Source organism: Anabrus simplex, chromosome 7 (genome assembly GCF_040414725.1).
Source record: "Anabrus simplex isolate iqAnaSimp1 chromosome 7, ASM4041472v1, whole genome shotgun sequence".
NCBI classification, from domain to species: domain Eukaryota; kingdom Metazoa; phylum Arthropoda; class Insecta; order Orthoptera; family Tettigoniidae; genus Anabrus; species Anabrus simplex.
The window spans coordinates 104,474,649-104,489,165 of NC_090271.1; positions in this window are offsets into that span (position 1 = coordinate 104,474,649).

Genomic DNA, 14,517 nt, shown 5'->3' on the forward strand with positions numbered 1-14,517 from the left:
CACTCGACACTCGGCGTTGAGACTCTGTCTGCACGTTCTACTCCATTTCCGTCATGAGATAAGAGTATTTCAGATCAGCATATAAACCAATACAATGAGGCAGAATTTTCCTCTAGATATTAATACATTTTGAATGAGGGAGCAGTACTTGCAACTCAAATGTATTGGTGTTTTGAGACTCCAGATTTGACAATGTGACCCAGGAAATTCTCGAAGAATAAAGAATATAATATCTTCTGGCCCTATAGGCCTGGTGAAATTGGATTATTAGCTCCCAAAATTTCACTGCAAATTATGTACTACATGCACAGTGTCGAAGGACCGAGTACTTTTTAGACCATGGCCAACAAGCACGGAATATATTTCATTTTTATTCATCCACTGAGTGACTAATTTCTCAGTTCTTAGAACTAATTGTGTTGGTAAATCTGAGATCTTACGACATTAAGTGCCGAACGGACGTTCATTGTGTCCTTCAAAATTCACACCTCTTCCATGTTCGAACTGGCAAACATAGGAACCGGAGGCCGACAATTCTACCAGTGATCCACAGTAAGAGCTTCATTTAAGTGTAGAAGGATCAGAAATGAATTTATCGGGAATGTCATCATTAGAGATGCAATATCACTTACCGAAATGTGTAGTGAAAAACAGGAAAATATTTTTTTTTACAATTGACTCTCCTTCTCGACGAGACAGACAGGTCTTATGCCAATCATGGGATAGAGAAAGGCTAGGAGTGAAAATAAAGCAACCGTGGCCTTAATTAAGGTACAGCCTGGTGTGCAAATTGGAAACCATGGAAAAACCATCTTCAGGACTCCCTACAGTGGGGTTCGAACCCGCTATATCCCGAATGCAAGCTCACAGATGCGATTCCCTAACCCTACTGCCAATACATGGAAAAGGTGTCGTAAAATATATAAAATAAGAAAAATATTACAATATCAAGTATTTAGACCTAATACCAATTTATTATTTTACTAGTTACACATTCAAAACACATTCATTTTGCAACACAGTGAACAATCGTGTATTTTTCTATGTTCTCTGGAGGCATTGAAATATGTTCACACTCACAGTGCTCTTATTTGCAGTGAATGATTTCTCCACGTCAGATGTTGTAGCTAGGGCAAATTTTGGGGGAAGAATATTTTTATCCTGTAGAAATGTCTTCAGGTGAATTGGACATCATCTCAATTTAGAATTCGGTACGCACTGTGAAATGTTGAATAACCAGGATTTCTCTTCAACACTGCTGAATTTACTTACTACATCTGTCCCAGTTCCTCCACGCACAGTACTTAGCTTTTCAATAGCATCCATTATGTCAGCATGAGAATCTTGTGCAGGAAGTCCTGAAGTTTCTAGAAGTTTAATGCTTTCGGTAAGCCAGCTCAAGTTGCTCCTGATGTGGATAATTGAGCAGAACACTTTGGAATAATAAGGTGGTTAAACCGTGGTCAAACGTTAGCAAGACCGCTTGCTCTGCGATAGAAAGTCCGTACATTTCTTGAGGACAAAGCGGACGCGTATGAATTGTTAGGATAACCCGACTGGTGGTTCTTCCTGACAGATGTACTGGACATAAGCATTTGAATGACTTGAAACAGGTATTACATGACAAAGATAAACTTACTGATCATTAGTAATAGTACAGGTAAATTATTTACGTTGAAACTGTAGTTGCTCATTATAACCACTAAAAACAAAATGAAGAATGCACGATAAAGAAAGAAATGGCGTATGGCTTTTAGTGCCGGGAGTGTCCGAGGACAAGTTCGGCTCGCCAGATGCAGATCTTCCGATTTGACTCCCGTAGGTGACCTGCGAGTCGTGATGAGGATGAAATGATGATGAAGACGACACCTACACCCAGCCCCGGTGCCAGCGAAATTAACCAATTAAGGTTAAAATCCCGACCCTGCCGGGAATCGAACCCGGGACCCCTGTGACCAAAGGCCAGCACGCTAACCATTTAGCCATGGAGTCGGACAATGCAAGATAGTAAAAGAGCTTCAGTTCATGTGGGCCACAGAAGAAGCCTTGGAGGTCCAGATGTTGCCCCTAGACCGTAATTTTGGTGGCCCTATGCCAGTGTTAGGTCAGTGCCATTGCGAAAAATACTTCCTTTAAAATTCCCTTTTCTAGGTTCCCAGTTAAATTTTCATTCACTTATATAGATTAAGGGGTACCTGAATGGATGCAAACTTAGTTTCCTAGGTCATATGGTGTTTGAAAACTTTCTTTCAATTTTGAATTTGGAACTGCTCAGGAAAGTTTCCTTAAGATGGAGTCCTGAACACAATATATGAATTCTTCATGGTGATGATGATGATGATGCTTGTTGTTTAAAGGGGCCTAACATCGAGGTTATCGGCCCCTAATGGTATGAAATGAAATAACAAAAATTTCAATTTCATCCAATGACCAAAAAAAAATAAAAAATGTCATGTAGAATGAAGGGATGGACATGAACCCAACAAAAAACAAACAAAAACAGTGGATCAGACTCAAAAAAGGATCGCAAATAGTAGTATTACGGACCAAGGGACCACTCATAAAGCACAATGATGCTTGATGTCTACAGGGGTGCAAAATCCACGTCTAAGGCCCCACAGAATGGCACATGTCGCGAGTAAAGAGTAAAGTAGAACCATGGTATTTGTCTTGTTGGGGTACTAATCAAAAGTAGCGAAGACTCACGGTGTTCCACACAAGATGGTACTACTCACAAGCATTGTACTTCGTACAGGTAACGCAGACCTATGGTGTTTCTCACACAATGGCGCCATTCACAGCCAACGCAAACCGATGAGTTTCCTCACCTAGCTGTACTAGTCATAGGTGCCGGTCCCACGGGGCCCGTGGTGTTCCTCACATAGTGTATACTAATCACAGGCAACGCAGACCCACGGTGTCGCTCATATAGTGGTACAACTCACAGGCAACGCCCAGACCCGCGGTGTTGCTCACATGGGTACGACGCACGGGTACTGGAAAACCCCCAGGCCAGGCTCTATACTGCTACAAATCACAAACCTATTTCGTACCTAATATAGTGGTACTACTCGCAAGTACAGGCAACCGATGGTGTTCCCCGCGTGATGATACGAATCAAAAGTAGTTTCATGGTTCTAATTCAATCATCCCTTGGTCGCCCCTTTGTGTCGCCTCTCACGACAGGCAGGGGATACCGCGGGTGTATTCTACATGTGCGTCCCCCACCCGTAGGGGGTAGTGTGTTTGGTCCGCGAGAGGTATTTTATGTCCCTCAAGTCCGCCGGCAAGCCGGTTAGGACACCCCTATCTGCCAACTGGGACGCGTCACGTGGGAGTATCACCTCTCTCCCTGCTACGCCAGCGTAGTAGGTTCGTGGTCATGATAATGGAAAAGACAACGTGATGGGTCAGAGACCTTAAAATACATAGATATCTTTTTGCTAGAGTCTTTGCGTCGCATCGACACAGATAGGTCTTATGACGACGATGGGATAGGAAAAGCCTAGGAAATGGAAGGAAGCGGCCTTGGCCTTAATTAATGTTCAGCCCCAGCATTTGCTTGGTGTGATAATGAGAAACCATGGAAAACCATCTTCAGGTGTGCCGACAGTGGGATTCTAACCCACTATCTCCCGGATGCAAGCTCACAGCTGCGCGCCCCTAACCTCACGGCCAACTCGCCCGGTCCTTAAAATAAAATCACTACCTACTCAGAGAGGTAGCGTGCTTTTCTAGCGACTAAGTTCGTTAAACTACTACTATATACAGTTGTGGTTTGAGTTTTGCACTCAACAGACATTATACTTACGAAAGTAATCGAACACACAGCCCTCTGGAACGTCAAACTTCTGCTTTCCAACACGGCCTCTCACAGGCAAAATCTTCACTACTCGGTCCGCCACACTTCCCATAATCAAGACCTTCATATTCACTACTATCGCACTCCCTAATAACATGCCACTAACTCATGACCTTCTCGAAACCATGGCAGATCGGGGACTACCTGCATGCCAATTTTCAGGTTTGCAAATGTTTACTTGCAGTACAGGGAACCCGACTATTGTACTTTCCCCTACATCTTTACATAGGCCAGCGAGAGATTTTCGCAGTTTCCACTTCCAGATCATTTTCGGTGCCTTTTGCATCTTTAAGGGGGCCATGACTGAAATGTTGCAGTTTTTTTTACCAAAACATCACATTTTCAATGTTACCCTTAAACATCCCCCAATTCTTGCTCTTTCAAATCCCGAACGCCATTCTTAAAGCTCTAAATGCCGGATTCAAAAAATAGCGACAAGTGAATATTCAGTAGAATATATTGGCTTCAAGGTTTTTGCGGAATACCATTTCAATAACCCACCTGGAATATATTTACCTTGTAGTCGTCCTACGCCGTGCATAAAAGGAGAAATACTTCCGAGAAAGTAACTTACAGTCCAGAGCAGTTTTGAAACAAGTATGTTTCTTAAAACGTTAAATTGCATTTGTCTACCTTAAAATACTTTCAGGTCTTTCCTTTCTGAAAAATGCTCCCTGCGACAGAGTTCTAAACAGCTTCCCCTAAAATTTTCAGATAGTATTACAATATGTACAGGAATTAAAAAGACAGTTCAGCATTTTGATCATCAGTTGAATATTATCTTCATATATTTTCTCCTAAAACAGCACCAAACTAGATTTATGCCTATTGTTTAAATAACAAAAAACTGAATTACCTATATATCCAATAGTTTATACCTGACTAAAAAACGCAGAGTTATTATTAAGTGTATGATTTTTGACAATTCTGCCAAATTTTAGCCCAAAAATAATTAAAATTATTCTGCAAGAAGGATTTTCTATGCAACATATAAAAAACTTAATTGGTTAATAACTTCGCAACAAGTTAACAAATCAAGTGAAAATTTTGTGTGATGCTATATCATATTAATATATGGTTGTGTTTTCGATTTGGTTGTAGTAAGCGGTATATTGTAGAAGTTCAAAATTTCAGCCATGACTCCCCTTAAATAGCTACTGGCCTCCTTAACGCTAGCCTCAACAATTCGCCGGTATTATTGTTACGCTCACTCCTAGTCTCACACTTGCTGTCGCCACTCGCCGGCATTGTAGCCTTGTGGCGCTCCTCGTGCATTCTTGGTCTTCCTTGTCCCAGTAATATCAAATGTTTTGCTTCTTTTTACAATTTGTTTTACGTCGCACCAACACAGATAGGTCTTAATGGCGACGATGGGATAGGAAAGGTTTAGGAGTGGGAAGGAAGTGGCCGTGGTCTTAATTAAGGTACAGCACCAGCATTTTCCTGGTGTGAAAATGGGAAACCACGGAGAACCATCTTCAGGGCTGCCGACAGTTGGGCTCGAATCCACTATCTCCCGGATGTAAGTTCACAGCTGCGCTCCCCTAAGGGCACGGCCCACTTGCCTGGTTGAGATTTTTTGCTAAGCCCCCATATGAGAATGTGTGGAAAGTTTCGTTTACAGAGTATGTTTGTACCCTGGTTGGTTAGGGACTACCTCAATTCTGATCTGCAGGTTCGATTACTTTTGCGAGGACAGAGGACAGAATAACCTATTATTAAATCCCCTCCCCCATACATCGTTTATCCCAGCTATAAAAAATGATGTTTCAGCTCTCTCGGACCCGACATACTTTCATTCTTGCTGTATGTAGTTCTTCCCATTCTTGAGTCCGTTCGCTTTCCGAACGTGACCACTACTACTAAAATGTTTTCATTCCTCCCCTGAAGGGGGAGGCGGGTCTCCTAGACGGTGACGCCGTATCTCAGGCCGGGAAATTTGTTACGGTGAAGGAGACGTGCGGAGAAGGTGAGGGGGTTGGCGGCCGTGGCCTATACTAGAAACTGTCCCGGCATTCGCAATAGTGCGGGAGAATGGAAAATAACGGAAAACCATTCTCAGGACAGGCAACGGTGGGGACCAGCCGCTCTCCGTTTCCCGAATTCAGAGACATAGATCGACGGCAGACCGCAGCCACCCCTCTTATGCTCGGTTGGGCGGTCGGAGCACAGAGCCGTCGGACCAGCCGAAGCCCACTCTGCAACTCCGAACCTGAAGTAGTTAGTATTAAATATTCCAGGGAATTTGTAGATCTTGGTCTTCGCTGTGTATTTTAGCAGGGTTCGGTTTGACCTATATCTTCTTTTTTTTTACCGTTTAATCCACTTGTGACCCATGGCGCGGGGAGGGTATTTATTGACTGTTCGTATTAAGAACGCAATTAGAGCTTTCACTAATTTTTTTTACCAATTGTACAAAGTTTTCATAACATCCAGCGGCGAAGACTCGAACTGCTGCGTAACTTAGTTTGTTAAGAAGACCATAGGTAGCGCAAGAAGTCAAAACATAGAAACACAATTTTTACACCACAACACTTTTGTTCAGCTCCGCTATACAATTTTTATTCCCGACTTTGGGTCCCTTCCCGCCCAACGGGTCGGATTGGGCGTACAATTGCCGTTGAAATTATGTTGTTGGTTTAATATTTTAGTCCTTGGTGATCTATTCTTTCTAGTCGATCATTGCTGAAAAATATTCCCTGCCCCGTTGATGTGGTTATATTTTCTATATGTTAGTAAAGTTCTTCATTGTGTCTTGAACTTTCCTCCTCATGATTTTACTGTCTCTGATCATTACATTTCTTGGAGGCCCTTTGCTAATCATGCTTTTTGATGCGTATGAAACCGAAGGTTCTACTACTGTGTTCTAATGGTCGATTGTAAATGTTAAGGTTTAGTGATAAACTCTTGTGTTTGTAAATATCCATGCGCATGTGTGCCATTTCACCGTTCTATATTTGCATCAGTAGGAACAAAAATGGCGTTCAAGCCATTAAGAGGTCAATGTGAAAGCAACTAACATCGGTACGAACCGAAATGATAATCCTTTCAACCGGTAGTCACCGAAAGAACCATACTTAGAAGGCTGTGAGAAAAGAATGACAGAAGCGGATTATTTAAACCAATTATTAAGAAAAAAGAGACTTCCATTAGAACATTCTTCACAATTCAGCACTACTGCAAGTAAGACGGGGTCGAACAAAGAAAGAAGCCAGCTTATCTGATTTTAAGATCAAATATTGACGGAGAATAAAATCCGCGGCAGCCCGCTCAACGTCAACTTCATAGATTGAATAACTGCGCGAAATTTAAAGACCAGCAAAAAGGAGTTAGCAAGTCTGGTACAACAAATACGTCACGGCTGGACTTAGAAGTTTTATATTTGTCTGATACTGCACATCGTAAACAGCAGAGTCCAACCAGCTGTCAAGTGCATTTCTAATAAGCACGGAGAAATCGCATTCGCTCGGCAAGCGAGAGAATTTTTACAAATAATAGCCCAATTAGAACTACTATATCAAAACTAATCGTCCCAGAGTACATTTTATTCTGATATCATAGGCATTACGAAACGTAGATAAATTGCAAGATGACAACATTAACTAATACATTGTATTATTCTGTTCCTAACGTACCAGAGACCACTATGATGTTGTAAGGGACCAAGGCAGAGACTACTCCGACTATGGTGGCGCTTTACGAGGTTGATGACCCAGGAGGATTGAGAGTCAGCTGAGAAGACGAGATGGACCCGATTACCTAAAGCAGAACCATGGAGCGAGGCCTACCATTCCCGAAGACCAACAGCGAGATGGCAAACAGGGTCCAATAAGCAAAGTTAAGTCCCCTATGAGTCGTTTTTCGTAAGTAGAAACCTTTATTTTTGGCTATGTGTTGATATGTTTTGTGACATTGTGCGTGCGTATAATATATTGAAGTGTAATTACATGGGTGTAGGTATTCATCTTATGTTACTGTCAATCCCATATATAGGCGTAATATACCAGTGAAAGCCGTTCGCAAATTTATCAATGTGGTGTGAGAGAAAGTAATAGATGTTTTTAATCGTTATCAGTGAAGTGTTAAAGTGTAATATGAAGGTCAATATACATGTGTGATGGCTTTATCGGAATAGCAAGCTAAGAGATCGTATTTAGGGAATGTTTACGACGAAATATAGTAGTACAGCTTAGTATTATGATGCACTTTCCTTTGACACTATGACGGTAAGGATAATGTTTTTATATGTGAAGGTTATGGCACATATGCAACGTATTTAATGAGATGGGTGCTTGAAATGTATTGATATGGATATTACGTGATATTTAGAATGGTAAATGGTGAATGAAGTGATAATATAAGCGGATGTTAAGTTGTGATGGTGATATTTATTTTTATTTGAAAGGTTGGTCATAGTAGTCTTCTGTGAGATGATGGTACGTGCAAATTATGCATGCTAAGATATATATTGAGACGTACTGCTTTCAATTGCTGTTTTTATTCCCAGATACACAGAGTAGGTTAGGATACGATCTCAGTGCCATCAACCCAGTGTTGTTTGAGTATGTAGGATCATCAGATGAGCCAAGAGGCTAATAACGATAATATTTAGGCCTTCACTGAGTTATTTATGACCATTTTCAAGTACTCTCACACATGGTAACCTACTTCCTGATTTTTATGTGAGTATGTTGACACATCACTGGTGACTTAGTCATTCATGTACGGATGTTTAGATGAAGGTGGAGTCTTCTAACATGCCAGTTTTTCCACTTGTGGTATAATTTGTTAGAAAGTTAATTAAATACACTTGGCAATGCTACATTCAGCCAGACACGCACTTAAATTGAATTTTAACCATGGATTAAGATAATAATTAAGTGAATTAACCACATAAGGCATATGATAGTATTAATTTGAAATCAATCACGACTTAGAGCGGACCTGAATTTGCTTATATGGAGATCAGATCTTATGAAACATGAAAAACAAAGTAAACTTTCAAACATATGAGTTAACTGAAGTCCTCAGAAAATAGATATTGCTTTCCCATATGATTTTCTACTGTGTATGGACGCAGATATTAGGTTTAGCACAAAGTGAGATTCGTTTCATCAGTCATATTTGAGTTAAAGGTTAAATGACAGAACGTTAAGTGACTTTGAGGAGCAATTCAGCTCAGAGAGAAGAGATTCCAGATCTTAATGAATTATTTATTTGGCTATTTTCACTGCGTTCTACATTCTGTTTTAAAACTATAATCTGAAATGATGTATACAGTAAGGAGTGTAATTTTCTTTCCATTTTTAACCAATTGGATGCATCTAATTCTTAGAACTCTATTTAGTATGTTTTATTTGATTAATATGTTTTAATTTTTCAATTGATTTTTCCAACATTATTTATATATGACTTAGATTTTCAACAGGCCAGGATTAATGAATCGATAATTAGGGCCTAGATTTCAGCTACTTATTACGGATTTTTTAAAACTTATTTTTCTTTATCTCAACTTAACTGTAACTGATTGAGATATTTATAACATTGCGAAGCTACCTACGTTATGTGAGGCATTTTTAACGATATCATAGGTAACATTTCCTTAATATTTGGACTGAATAGTCAATAAAGTTGAGTAGTAAAACTCCATAATTCTTTTAATGCCTACTTAGTATAAGAACTAGATGTAAGACTGTAATAACTCATTCTTTTGATTGCGATTTCGTTGGCGACACATGCGAATCAGTTGAAATATCGTAGTAACCTGAAATTTGCGATTAATTTTGGCGACATGCGAGTATGGTATCCGACTGATAGCGTGTTGGAGACGTCCTTCTGCGTAGGTTGAGATTTATCATAGGCCATCGGCGTATTTTCTCAGGCGGAACCCACAACCCAGCAACATAAATCAGATAGAATCATTTATCAATAGCTAGTCTGGATCTCATGTATCCTCACCTGGACGCGGGAACGGTGCACATGTTCCTTGCACCGGTTACCCATGGTAGGTTTTAATTTAGATTGTGCGTGATCCATTTCCCCTGGATATTTAAACTTCTTGGTCTTTTGGAATTTTTGCAAACCTATCAAAATGTGGTTTGAAGTATCATTGGTGTTTCTTATGAATTCAAATTTGTTAAAGGCTAAATTGTTCACGAGGCTGTTATATAGTTATGTGTGTACAAGGAATTTGGACCTCCTTTATCCTCACGCCACTTTCTTGGGGCTTAATATGTGATGATGGTTGTCCTTCCAGGGTTTGATTGGACGATTCTCCTTTGAAGGAAGATTTACCAATAATAGTTAGCAATGCGGTTTATCCCTGTAAGCTGCAGACATCTATTTTAACTGCAATCCGAGAGCAGCAAGTGGTGGAGAGATTTTATCTGCGACAAGATGGTGCCCCAGCTCACTAACATTGAGGCGTCAGAGAGCACCTTGATGAAACATTCCCTGAACGATGGATATTATCTCTTTTATTATTAACAAATACATTGCAAATGGGAAATATTCCGGTGGCAATAGTCACTTACAGTAATAATAAAGTAAAGTTAACATAATTACCCCCCAAAAAAATCAAACAAACAAACAAGCAACAAACAAACAAACAAACAAGCCAACAACAAGAGTACAACAAGCAAATTCATGGAAAGAAAATATTACAAGAATTACTACTAGTTTAACATTTTAAATCCAGCATAATTATATACAAATTCACACACAACTTAAGTATTTCCAGTACTCAACACTACGAATTGCAATATTAAATTTTGAGCTTACTACTATCTTACGTGTAACACTACAAGTGATAATAAAGTCAAGTTGAAAACATAACTACCCAACAACTACAACCACCCGTGTACAAAAAGCAATTTCATTGAAAAAATATTTAAAAAATATTGTATAGGTTGAAGGGGCGCTGTCGATATTCTAGCATGATCTCCATACCTAGCACCTCAAGACTTCCAGCTCTAAGGGATGTTATATATCGGTCAATGGCACCCACACCTGCTGCACTACGCAGAAACATAGAATTATCATATGCAGCAATTCCACTGAACGCGTTACAGAATGTTATTCACGATATTGTTTGCCGTGATCGACTGTGTTTCACTGCTCATGTGGCACTTCGAACATCTGCAGGGATTATAACAATTTGAACATTAAGCTAGGGTACATCTTCACCAAATTTCAGATTTAACATTTCAAGATGGGGGCTTCATTCATTTCGTTCCTGACTCGGTTGAATGACTGAGAACAGGCTGCAGATTTTAAATTCATCTCAGTTTATTAGAAAGTTAACCGTCGTATACACTTTATTGGACCCACCCTCCCTGTGTAATGGCAAGACAGGCATCCGTTTTGTAAATGTAGACCTTCAAGTGGATTGCGAACTTCTTGTAGGTTCTCGTCACCTCACTCAGCAATTCCTTATCTGATAACCAAAAAATAAAATACAAAAGAAATAAATAGCAATGACAATAATAAGAATAATAATTATTATAATAATAATAACAATAATAATAATAATAATAATAATAATAATAATAATAATAATAATAATAATAATAATAACAATAATCGATCCTGCAACAGCTCCGCATCAGAACAAAACTGTCGACCCTTATCAGCCAAAAACAACTCAGATATTTTGTTCATATTGCCAGAATACAGGAGGCAATGGAAATATATATTATAGAGAGAAAAGTTGAAGGCCAAAGACCTCGAGGACGTGCACCGTTACGATGGATGGACCAGATCAGGAGTTTGACCAGGATGAGCTTATAGCAAGCAAGTCACCATGCCCAAAGCAGAGACTCCTGGAGGAAGAATACCAAACTGCTTGTCGCGTGATGCCACTACACCCTTAAAAAAGGTTGACTTCAAAGAGAAAATAATAATAATAATAATAATAATATTAATAATAATAATTGTTACGGAGTTCTTCGTGGTAGTTAGAGGTGAAAGAAGGTGCTGGGATGAGCAGGTCTCAACTTACAAAATTAAAGTTAATTTCAAATTTAACAAGGTTATATTTTCTTTTCAAGATCAAGAACTAACAAATATAACAGGTACTCAGTAGCCTAGCAACAAAACGAAAATGTACAATTACAGCGTTACAGGATTTGGGCTCCGAGAGCCAGACACATAATTCTTGAGCAATTAGCCCAACTTTAGCCAGGTACCAGGTTTGACAAAGGGGCAGAAAACCCCAATCATGCCCAGGAGCTCTTGCTCCCTATTACTCAGTAAAGCCTGCTCGAGGCACACAGAAATCAAAAATTTTTTGAAAGAGCAACCCGCTCTCAAAGTTTCAGCCTATCAAAAGCCACACCAAATTCCACCTTCAAGCTGTCCTCTAAGGACATAAACACAGGGGTAAAAATACCCAACCTACTGAGGCCGATTTAGTAAATAAACAGGAAAATTACAAGGCCCCAAAATACAAACTTGAGCGGAGGCGTAACTAGCACTCCTAATACACTTCTTTAAAACCTACTTGGCACTAGGCCACTAATGCAAGGGCTAATCCCATACTAAAGAGGTGACATATATAAGAAAACGATTTACATTACATTAGAAGGCAAGAAACGGTTGTGAAAATAAGTTCACCTCAAAGCAATATGAGTGGGAGCTCGAGAGGGTTAAGCACTCTCTATCCCAATATGTAGTTACAGAGGCAGAATTTAAACCAAAAGTCTTTTACATTTTAGGGGAAAGTTACATGGTAAAAGATTTCGAACCCGCCCCGAGGGTTAAACTGCTGAGCTGGCAAGAAAATAAGTTATAAAACGGCCATTACCTGGAGGTTGAACTGCTGCCCGAAGAAAGAGGCGCTTCCCGCCCCCTGCTACATAATTTACACAATGATAGATGTTACTGAAGTGGCCCGGAGACCCGAAAATCAGTAGTTTATATACCCTCGCGGAACATTCGAGACCTTTCATGAATGAGAACACCCGCCCACAAGCCTTTTATTGGACGACCAAAAGATTACATGTCAGAACTGAAGAAGAAACCCAGGATTGGTGGAAAATTAATTATAGAAAATTTTGATTGGCCAGTTTCAAAACTGCCAACTTAAACAAAAGCTGAAAGAAATTTAATAAGGAACAAACTTATAAATACTAAATTTCTTCAAAAAAGGGTTCCCTCACTTCGCACCAGGGTGCACAATTGTAGTTCGTAAGTAGTGTCATCTAGAAGAGAATGTTCACACTTCTTGCTACAGAGGAAACAACATTGAATCGAAATTGACACAGTTCAGAACACTTCAAAATTTACAAGTAGTGACATCTTCTGATAAACTTGAGAATTAACCAGGTAGTTAAAGTTCAGGTTTCCTCCAGTGGAGGAGTTTCAACTGGCGCAAGGTTTGAATTAGCGGCGTGGAGGTGTACCACCCGGTACAATAATAATAATAATAATAATAATAATAATAATAATAATAATAATAATAATAATAATAATAATAATAATAATAATAATAATAATAATAATAACCGGGCAAGTTGGCCGTGCGGTTTGAGTCACGCAGCTATGAGCTTGCATCTGGGAGATATTGGGTTCGAATCCCATTCTCGGCAGCGCTGAAGATGGTCTTCCGTGTTTTCTCATTTTCACAAAAGGCAAATACTGGGGCTGTACCTTAATTAAGGCCACGGCTGCTTCCCTCCCACTCCTAGGCCTTCCCAATCCCATCGCCGCCATAAGAAGTATCTGTGTCGGTGAGACGTAAAGCAAATAATAATAATAATAATAATAATAATAATAATAATAATAATAATAATAATAATAATAATAATAATAATGCACTACCTATGCAAATAATACAAAAAGTTTTAAGAATTTTTCCTTTATGAAAATCAAATGATCATAAATATGTCTTTCAGTAAAATGTGTGACGTGATGTTACCTAGCAACCGTGCAGGCGGTGATGTGAAGTATTTATGGATGGCCATGACATACAGATCCACGGCCTGTGGAACACTCTTTATACAGATCCATGGCCTGCGCATCTCACAAGGTACTGTTGCTAGGTAACATGTTGTCACTCATTTCGTTACATGATACTATTTTGTTACACAAATTTTCGGATGACCTCCAACTCTAAAGCGTATTTATGTCAAAAATGGCAGACGGTCAAGAGGTGAATATTATAAGTTTAGGAATTCATCGTGTATTTTGAAATACGTCTTCTCATTGATGAAAATTAATAAATTGACTTGTGTAACCAGTAATCATCACTAATCAGCAACCAAACAATGATGATATAGAAAATATATTGTTAGTAGTTACGGCGAGTAAATGAGACGAACTGTGGGGAAATTTTATACTTCGTGAAAACTTTGCTCGGCTTCATTAGAGGTGAGCTACGACCAACAAAGTTACTCTAACAGAGAAATAAACAGAACAGTTGTAGTCGGTAATGTATGTCATGCGGGATGTATTCTTCGCCAAAACTTGCGGATATGACCCCGATACAACTCTGTGCAAATTATTTTATTTACTTGTCTCTTTGAAAGTATACAAGCAGTATGCCCGATACAGACTACTCTTAACAAGCCAATAGTTATATATAAAATTAAAATAATATGAAGCCATAAGAAAGCAGAACTTGACCGAAATGAAAAGAATATAGGGTTCAAAAATAG